At 40.0% G+C, this 9,994-nt stretch overlaps 1 long non-coding RNA gene across 1 annotated transcript; it reads left to right on the forward strand.

Moving 5' to 3' along the window:
• The first annotated feature begins 7,265 nt into the window (after positions 1 to 7,265).
• LOC125245940 lies at positions 7,266 to 9,740 on the forward strand. The gene is made up of 4 exons (XR_007179633.1): positions 7,266 to 8,247; positions 9,012 to 9,070; positions 9,208 to 9,289; positions 9,378 to 9,740. It is a non-coding gene; the product is annotated as an uncharacterized LOC125245940 (long non-coding RNA).
• Positions 9,741 to 9,994: the final 254 nt, after the last annotated feature.

Below are 9,994 nucleotides of genomic sequence, written 5' to 3' on the forward strand. Positions count from 1 at the left end.
TGCAGAAACATCTGGCCTGCAGGCAGTCGAAATCTGGATTCTGTCCAGGCACTCATGGTCATCACTCTCAAATTCACCTTGCGTCAGCAACCTGTGCAAATGTACAGTAGGGCCATGAATAACAGAAGTTGGCTTCAAAATCAAATTAGCAGTAGCTAATAATATAGCCTCATAGCCAGAGCGGCGTTGAGCAGTCATATGTTGAGTAGAAATATTACTCATAATGACTCCTACCTGATGAGAGGTATGCACTATCAATTTATGTGATAACACAATTTTTTCAGCATCTTGCACCATGATTGCCGTGGCAGCCACTGCACGCAAACAAGCAGGAAGTCCCCTGGCTACTGAATCAAGAGTTTTAGACAAATAAGCTATGGGACGAAAAGTACCCCCATGTTCCTGGGCCAGGATTGCGGCGGCTGTACCCCCACTTTCATGCACGTATAAGTGAAAGTCTTGAGAGTAATTTGGGAGGCCGAGTGCAGGAGGTTTCATGAGGGAGGATTTCAAATGTCTGAATGCTTGATCCATCTCAGCTGTCCATGTAATGTCCTCTGTGTCCCCCAGAGTAGCAGTTCGTAGGATTTTATCATACATGGAACAGTTGGGCACCCATATTCGGCAATAATTAACCAGTCCCAGGAAGCTTTGCATCTGCTTCCTTGTCGATGGGTGCTTGAAAGTAGCAATAGCTTTCACTCTGTCAGCAGACAATTGCACTTTGCCCTGTGACAGTTTATGTCCAAGGTACTCGACCCTCCTCTGTACCCACTGTAATTTCTCTCTTGATGCCTTGAAACCAGCCTCTGCCAAAATATTGCAGACAATTTTAGAGGCAGCAGCACACATGTCCTCAGTTGCTCCTGTGATGAGTATGTCATCTGCATATTGAAGCAGACAGGTGTTTGGAGGAAGTTTGGCATTTTTGAGCGTTGCGTGCACTACAGCAGAGAAAACAGCCGGAGAATCCCTGAACCCTTGTGGGAGTCTTGTCCACGTTAATTGTGAATTTTCCAAGGTAAAAGCAAACAATGGCTGTGTTTGGCGATCAACAGGAATGCTGAAGAAGGCACTGGAAATATCCAGAACTGTAAAAAATGAATGTTCAGAAGGAATAGAATTAATTATAGTTTGCACATCAGGTACAATAGGAGACAATGGTGTTACTAACTCATTAACTTTTCTCAAATCTTGAGTTAAACGCCAAGAACCATTTGCTTTCTTAATTGGATTAATTGGTGTATTATAAGGTGAATGAGTGTGCACCAGGATGCCTTGAGCCAGTAATTTATCAATAACAGGAAGAATACCCTCCACCTTTTCTTTTGAGAGGGGGTACTGTTTCTGATACACAGGCTTGTCTGTTATTAGCTTAGCAACATAGGGTTGGACATCAATGAATCCTGCGTCATCCTTATGGGCCGCCCACAACTTGGGGTTGACGCCCTCAATTTCCTGTTTGAGCTCAGTTGCAGAATCATCCTCAAGGAGAGCATTTCCTGTATCAACAGTGAGAGAAAAGGCTGCAGGAAAAATAAGTTGTAGAGAGTCAGCATTAAAATTAAGTTGAATACCTAATTTATGTAAGAGATCGCGTCCCAGAAGAGAAAATGGTGAACTCGGTATTATCGCAAAAGCATGCATTTTAAACAGTGATGGGATATCATTAGAAGTAACTGGAAATGTTGGTGTCATTTCACATCTCACAGGTACACCATTGATTCCCACAGAGTTTACATGTTTTCCTGTAATCGAGCCCTCATAGACAAGAGAGGATAACGATGACATCGACGCCCCCGTATCTATGAGAAAAACATAGGGTTTATGGTCAACATTTAATTCAATAAATGGCAAAACAGTTGACACATTCGGATAACTCAAAGAAATCAATGAAAAATTATCAGAAGAGGGCTCAGTCGAACTCAGTCATTGTGGCCAGGAAATGGGATACACTGGATTTTGTCTGTTAGTCTTTGCAGAAGGGAGCGCAAGTGGGGGCTTTTGCTTCAAGCCACCACCAGAGCCCTTCTTCTTCTGCTTTTCTGACCTCTGCCTCAAATCCCAAGCCTTTTTCCTACAGTCACGTTCCAGATGTCCTGGCTTGCCACAATAAAAACAGCGTCTCACATTTCCAAATTGTTGTGGACGAGGATTCACAGCAGCATTCACTTGAAGCATTGCAGGAGTTTTGCTCCTGGAGACATCAAAAGCTCCAGCAGAGGAAAGCTCACGCAAGCGTCGTCCTAATTCATCAACAGAAATGGTAGTAATATTCGGAGTTGTTATACGAATTAACTGCGCAGTGTCTTTGTTCATATTATTTAGGAACGTATTTAAGAACAATGGACAATTTTGTTCAATAGGAATCGCAGATTCCTCAACCCATGCATGTTTAAATCTATTAAAGAATGCAACAGGGCTTTCACCAGTTCTCTGTTTGGTATTGGCTGCATGCGAGATGTCTTGTTTAGCAGAAGACACTTTTAACAAAAAGGCAGTCAATTGCTTGAAAAAATCTTTAAGTTTACCTGAGCTGGCCCAAATCCAATCACCTGTTTCGTCCTCATCTTCCTCCGAATCAGTAATTAGAAGCACTCGTGAAGGTTTAGACAAATCAAGGGGCTTCGAATCTCCAGCTTTCTGAGATACAACACGACGAACAGGCGGTGTATCGTAGATGGGGTTTAAATAATAAACTTCTTCAATCATTTCCTCCTCTGTGATTTCCGCAGGCAGTGTTTTAGTCAAAATAAAACGATAATCTCGTCCCGTCAATTGACTGTAGGCAGTTAACCGTTGCAGCACTGCCACAAATTGATGTGGTGACTTAGCCGGATCAGGCAGATCTTTGCAAATAGCCACTGCCTCCGTAACACTCAGAGGAGTAATTTTGTAACCATCTGGAAGCTGTACAAACGGAAAAACTTCAGTTGTGGACGGCAACTGCGGATACAATCGATTGGTCAAGGGCTTTGGAATTTCAGCAGAAACAACACATTCATATGGAGGAAGAGACGCATCAGGTTTCAGCTGAGACTGAGAGAGAGAGCTGTCTTGTTTTTTCAACTCTGGACCCTTATCCCAATAAGTTTTCATCTTCATCCAAACTTTATACGCATCTTTCATATAATCAATTGGCCATCCTGGGTCACCCCAAGAACCAAAGATCATATCTTTTGCAGCACGCATATCTTCATCTTTAAAAGAACCATCGCGGGGAAACAGATCTAATTGTATTTTCCCTTCTGACCATCCCGCGAGATTAGAGAGATAGGGTTCTGTAAAAAAAGCTTTATTATTGCGATTCATGAAATCCCTCGGGGTTTCCCCCATCAACGGTCGACTAATCGTTTCACCCATTTAAAACAGCCAACAAAGATCTCTCCTTTGCTTAAAGAAAAGCCTTACAATTTCAGAGAATGGCCAAACAAAATACAAATTAAAGTCTGCAGCTTTATATTAACTTTTTAGTATTTTTGGCAAAAAGAAAAATTTTAAATTCAGTATTATTCATTCAACTGCCAACAAGAACCTGAGGATATCATCATGAAATGGACTAAGAGAGAGAAAAAAATTTTCAACTCAAACTCATCTATTCCCTTCCCACGTATATAATCCGTGAGGATAACACCAAAAAATGAAAGGGTGATCAATCCTCTTTCACTCTTCCCGCATTTATCTAAATACGAGGATATCCACTTTTAACAAATATGAAAAAGTGCGGCACAAAAATACAAGGATCAATTTCTCAACAGACAGTAAGATGCACTTAAGCATTTTATTTCTTACCTGTCTGGAGAAATCCCGGACGAGCCCCCAAATTGTTAGGTTTTTGCTCCTAATTCGTGCCTCATCCCAGACCTCTTATTTGGCAATTGAATGAGCAATCACTCAGCGCTGAGGGAGAATATAGTCTCCTTTTATTGATAAGAAAAGAGAGAATATATAGAAAGAGTACAAGGGGTGTAGTATAGTTTCAGCCAATGAGAAAGAGAATACATCATATAGATCATGTTATAGGAATGTGATACATATAGAAAAACAAGTCTAAATATGGTCATCTATTGGTCAGGTACCCATGAGGTCCCTTAGCATCCCAAGGACCTTCTCCTAAGCAGGGACCATTCCCTGTTTCACATTTACTCCTAGTAGAGCCTTATATGGAAATGGTTCTGGTACATAGAAAACCATATGTTTAAAACATAGTATACAACTTTGACAGAGGAAAAAAGGAGCCTCAGTCCACATACTTTCAATGCTGAGACCAACATAAAATCTATCACTCATTAATACACTTGTCTCCACTTTACATAAAGGTTCACTTTCAGAGGTTATTAATGTTTGTAACTCATGAATAAATGGTTCATGATTATTATAATTATTATTATTAAGGTGCACATTCACTCTGGCGTGGAGCAATAGGAGAAGAACGAGCATTTACAACTTCCATAGGAATCAAAAACACTGTTTCAGGGGACACATGCAGTCACACTATAACAAAAGTCATTACCTATTTGCCGCTTCTCTGTCGCTTCTATTTGTAAGATTCTCTGACAACGTACATGCTTCTTCGACTTTTGCCTTGATCCTCAACATTACCGTAGACACTGCCTACTAGTGGTCTGCATGCATGTGGACGCGGACAACGACGCAGAAGTATAAATGAAAACAGACACATAGCCTACGGTGTAGAGGCTCCGGCGTAGGTCAGATGCAGAAGTATAAATCAGCCTTTAGACTAAGAGGTTTGTGCTTGTACATACTTCACAACCTGATACTTCACAATCAAGTATTTTCCACACATGCTTCAGACACCTACTCAAGCAGACGCATTCCCTCAGCATCAAGACCATGACACAGCATCATGTTTCCTCTCGAGATCAACATTCGTCGATTCTGCGCTCATGGGAGACTATTCAAAGATTTTACGTACCCAATGTTATCCAGACCGTTGTGGACGGTAGTCAGTTGAGGGACAGTGATGTGTCAGAACTCGTAAGTATTACAGAGACAGCTCTATAATACAAGCTAAACATGAGGGCTTGTATCAAAGGCAGGAACACACCAAGCCGACGGATGACCATCAGGCAGGTTTGTTCATCGGCAGACTAAATATTTTGGCCACAATTTGGTCGTCTGAGATAAATTTTCAAAATTGTACGACAGCGCGATGTGTGTGTTCCCAAGTCCGCAATATTTACCCACAGAATCTGACAGACTCATTCATGTTTTCAGTTCAGTTAGGACTAAGTGCATATTTGTATTGACAATTGTAATTTGATTCTTTTATATGCGATTGTTGATATTTGTGTTTTGAAAAAGTTGATGTTTTGACTCCTATCCAATTTTTTGTAATAAAATATGAAAAAAAAAAAAGATAAAATTGTATAAGAGGCTGAATCGCTCTTTGAAAACAAATGTGCACATGTAATTTCTTGTGTGTTCAATAATTTGGTATGACATTATGGCGGAGATCACACATGTAAGCAAGGCATTACAAGCAGCAAATGTGTCTTTGGACACAGCCGTTATGCTGGTCAATTTTCTGAAAGACTTCTTGGTTCAGTACTATAACGAAGTGGGACTCAGGCAGGGATCCAAGTGCAAAGCTTTTATTAAAGTGAGCGTAGTCATACAGGCAGGGTCAATCAGGAGCAAACAGGAACAGTGAGGGACAGGCAGAATCATGGTCAAGATACAGGCAGAAGATCAGGGCTGGCAAATATCATTCACAGAACAGGATGGCAAGGCAAGGGTCAAAGGCAGGAACAGGAACAGACAGGGAAACAGGATGAACAGACAGGGAAACAGGATGAACAGACAGGGAAACAGGATGAACAGACAGGGAAACAGGATGAACAGACAGGGAAACAGGATGAACAGACAGGGAAACAGGATGAACAGACAGGGAAACAGGATGAACAGACAGGGAAACAGGATGAACAGACAGGGAAACAGGATGAACAGACAGGGAAACGCTTAGAATTGACACAGGGTAATCAAGACTTCACCGTGAGGTGGTGTGTGTGACAGTCCTTTATAGTCCTGGTAATGAGCTGCAGCTGGGTGTGGTGATTAGTGTAGTGATTGGTGGAGTGAGTGCAGGTGATTGGCAGAGAGGATTATGGGGAATGTAGTCCGGGAAGTGACAGGAGCAGACGGTGATCGTGACAAGTACAGAGAGGAAGGATTTAAAAATCCATGTCTATACCACGAAGAATGGCAAATGAATTGAATGAAAGCACAGAGTTCAGGAGAAAAGATTCCATGATGAAACCAGCAATTGCAGTCAAGATGAAGACCCTGAGATGCATTTGAACAAGTGTAGGGTGTTTAATGTAATTGTTGACATAGCTATCCAGGAACTTGGTGACAGATTTAAAAAAAAAAATTGCAATGTCTCGGACAAATTTATTTTTTTAATCATGGAAACCATGACAAAAGACGAACTGGATAAATCTGTAACGAGATAAGCACTTACAACAAGTGACATTTAAAGAGACATCATTTAGGAAATCTACCCTGTGAGCCGAATTCTGAAAGGGCACAAAAAGCCATTGACAAGCTGAGCTTTATTTTGCAGGAAAATAAAGATCTTCCCAAATTTGACAGTAGCCTTAATGGCATTGTTTGAAACACTCTTAACAGTTGCCTCTTTCAAACTGAAACTTATTAAAACATACCTTCATTCAACTATGAACAATGATCACTTGACCCAGCTGGCAATCATCTCCATTGGAAACAAACAAGCCATATCAACTTCGTTTGATGGCATATATACCAAAATGCTTAAAAAACATACTAAATAAAAATAATGAAAAAATGCAGGAAGATTTCTTTGAGCATTGGGGGATAGAGTATACAGTGATAAGTCTGTCAAGTATGTGAATCCTTTGGAATTAGTTAGTTGGTTTGATGATGGAGACTTGGGATCCAGGTGTCTGTGTTTGTGGACTGGTTAGCAAGTTCAACATCATAAAGACTAGTGGCAGACATATTTCATAGCCCACAGGCTACAGTACACATGATTGTGCACAGGATTGCAAAGGAAATTACATTTTTTAACATATCAAAACATGTTAACCCTTAAATGCATACCTCGGGTCTTTAGTGACCCGGGACGTCATTCACTACCCTTCTCCTCGTTCATTTTTTAAAGTTTGACATCAACCTTCTTGGTATTCCTCAATCAATTCATTATAAAAAATATAACGCGAAAAAAATCATAAAATTATGAAAGAATGCCTATTTTTGTATTCATTTTTTGTAAAAATTGTATAGGGTCGCAAACGACCCGAGGTGTGTATGAGTGTACGTATATTTTTTCTGCACAACAATAATTGAATCTTAGATGATGGAATAAGTGCAATTCACCTTTATTCCACAAGGCGGCAATGTCTGAAACACAATGCTAAAGTGACAACTCATTCAGACAGAAAACTAAATAATAAGAAAAACATGAAATGGCTCAGCGATTTACTACAGAGCAAGTACTGAACGCAATCAAATATGACAGTAACTGTCACTGGATGGATCTCATGAGGTTGTTACCCAGCAAACATAGTATGTTGTGACGACGTCGTCAGTTAGTCGTCATTTGGTCAGCGTGACATTACTTTATGACAACGTTGTGAGGACGTTGTGGTAATGTTCAATTCTTGGCTAACGTTCCAGAAACATCGCGGGCACATCCTCAAAAGACGTCGCTGGTTAATACCACGGAGAATGTTGTAGCGACGTGGTCCATAGGTCTCCTGATAACTTTCCAGATATGTAACTTTTTTGTGTTCAAAATTTACAAATATTATACAATGGGAATGTACAACATGAATACATTTTCCAAACCGTGTTTTTGTTGTACCCTGAATCATTATGGTACACCTAGAATAAGTGTTTATATTCAGACTATTTTAGACCAGTCTGGTAGGAACCGCTGCGGAGTAGCACAAATACCTGCGTGACTCGTCATAGACATAAACAGAGAAGTAGCTCCGGCTACAATGGTCTTAGGCAAGATGCATGCAGTTCTGTTTAACCGGTAGAGCGCCAAAAGTTACGGACTTGTTTATATATTATATGTTGTGTTTGTGAATGAAGGAGATTTATTGGATGGGGCACGTGCGAGACAAATTCGAAATTTTAAACAAGCAAGTCAAACGGACTTTCGGAGAATCTGAGTACTGCGCATGCGCATCATTTTGTTCTGTAACGGTCGACTTCCAGCAGACGGACACGGAGTAAAAGGTAAGCCCTACAAATCTGCTTTTATTCATCGTTTTTGCCCATGTGACACTAAATATCACTTGTGATGAGTACTGTTAGTGCAGTTTTTTTGGTTTTCTAAATGTATTTCATAAATAAATTACGTTTGGTTAATGTGCGCACGAGCACTGTCCCCGTGAGGCGGTCTGAGGTAACGTAGACTAACCATGTTCCGTACACAACGATGTTCCGTACAGACGACCTTTTACCGCCAATCGCTGAATAAATACTTCCTGGTCATACATAAACTATATATCTGTGTCATCTTCATTTCTCCCTCTTTCATCCCAAATCATGACAGAGAGCACTCCACCATTTGCTTCAGTCAGATTTAAGTAAGTTTGCTAGGTGCGCCCACTACGCTTGAAAATGGATGGTGGGCAAGCTACACGTCAGACTGCAGCTTGGGTGGGGAGACAACTAGAGCAGCGAAAATGTACATTTCGATTTAAATTATGCTTCTCACAGTATTACAGTATTTATGAAATTAATATTATGTTATCACACATTTTAAAATATATTACCTTTTGTTGAATATATGCTTTGAAATAGGAATATTTAAACGTCAATCGCGGGCAATTACCGCTTGGCGCCACTCTCAGTCTGAGGCAGGTTTGCCCCAAAACGGTTAATCAGACACGGTTAATTACTTCACTTTTAGTTTACTTAAATTCTTACTGGTTTAACGTTAACGTTATGTGTGAGTCTATTTATTCTAATAAATCTAACATACTTTTTATTTTCAGCAGCTGGAGGAGAGACAGCCTGTGCAGCAACAACAAGACAACAATGATTATAAGCAGGGGTGGGTATTAAATTTGTTTCTGACTTGTTCAGTACCAATAAGGTCCTGGACTAATAGTGCTGCTATCGGTATGTATGTAACGTTCAGTCATTAATTACCCTTTATATGCAACCACATATCATTCAAATAATCTCCAGGTGGACTGCACGGGTCCAGGATCAAGAGATCATTCATCATTCATCATGCAGACCATGTTCCAGGAGAAGCAGCGTATCCTGGGTGAACAACTATGCCTAATTTTTCCAATATCACTTACGTAAGACTAAGTGGATTTAAAGTGATTTCAATCATGGGTCATTTGTTTCAGGTCTGCTTGATCATTTTGTTGTCCTGGATGTGAGAACATGGTCAAAAGGTGTGTCAATCAAGCAGCCTTCTCGTTAAAAGGCTCAGGAGGACAAACAGGTAATTCACAGGGTTGAATTTCACAATTCAGTTACTCACAGAGACAAGGAGATGTTAATAATTCTGAATTTGAGGGGTCAGCAATTTTACTATTTGATACATTTACACTTTTTATTTAATTCAGAATGAAATCATTGTGATTGATGAATCTGAATATAGGTGATGTGTACATTTATTTAGAAATCGGATTTGATATTTTAAAATGCACTGTCTGTCCAAAATTACAGACTTTCCCGCTGTTGGTGCGTATTAACCATCATCCTGTCATTGCTTCTTTTCTACAAAAAGCAGACTTTATATTTATCATTCCAGGTCCTGATTAGGAGACGCAGAGAACATGAAGCTATGTGCCGTGCTGCTTATATTTATCAAGCAGTAAAAATGCTCAAAACTAAACAGAAGCATTTTGAAATTTTATGACAACCGTCATTTATTACACTGCATTCATTCTACAACAATGGTTACATTGTTTAAACCACCCTTACAATCAGAATGAAATTTTAAAATCTGATTTGGCAA

The sequence above is a fragment of the Megalobrama amblycephala genome, linkage group LG14 (assembly GCF_018812025.1).
Source record: "Megalobrama amblycephala isolate DHTTF-2021 linkage group LG14, ASM1881202v1, whole genome shotgun sequence".
In the NCBI taxonomy this organism is placed as follows: Eukaryota; Metazoa; Chordata; class Actinopteri; order Cypriniformes; family Xenocyprididae; genus Megalobrama; species Megalobrama amblycephala.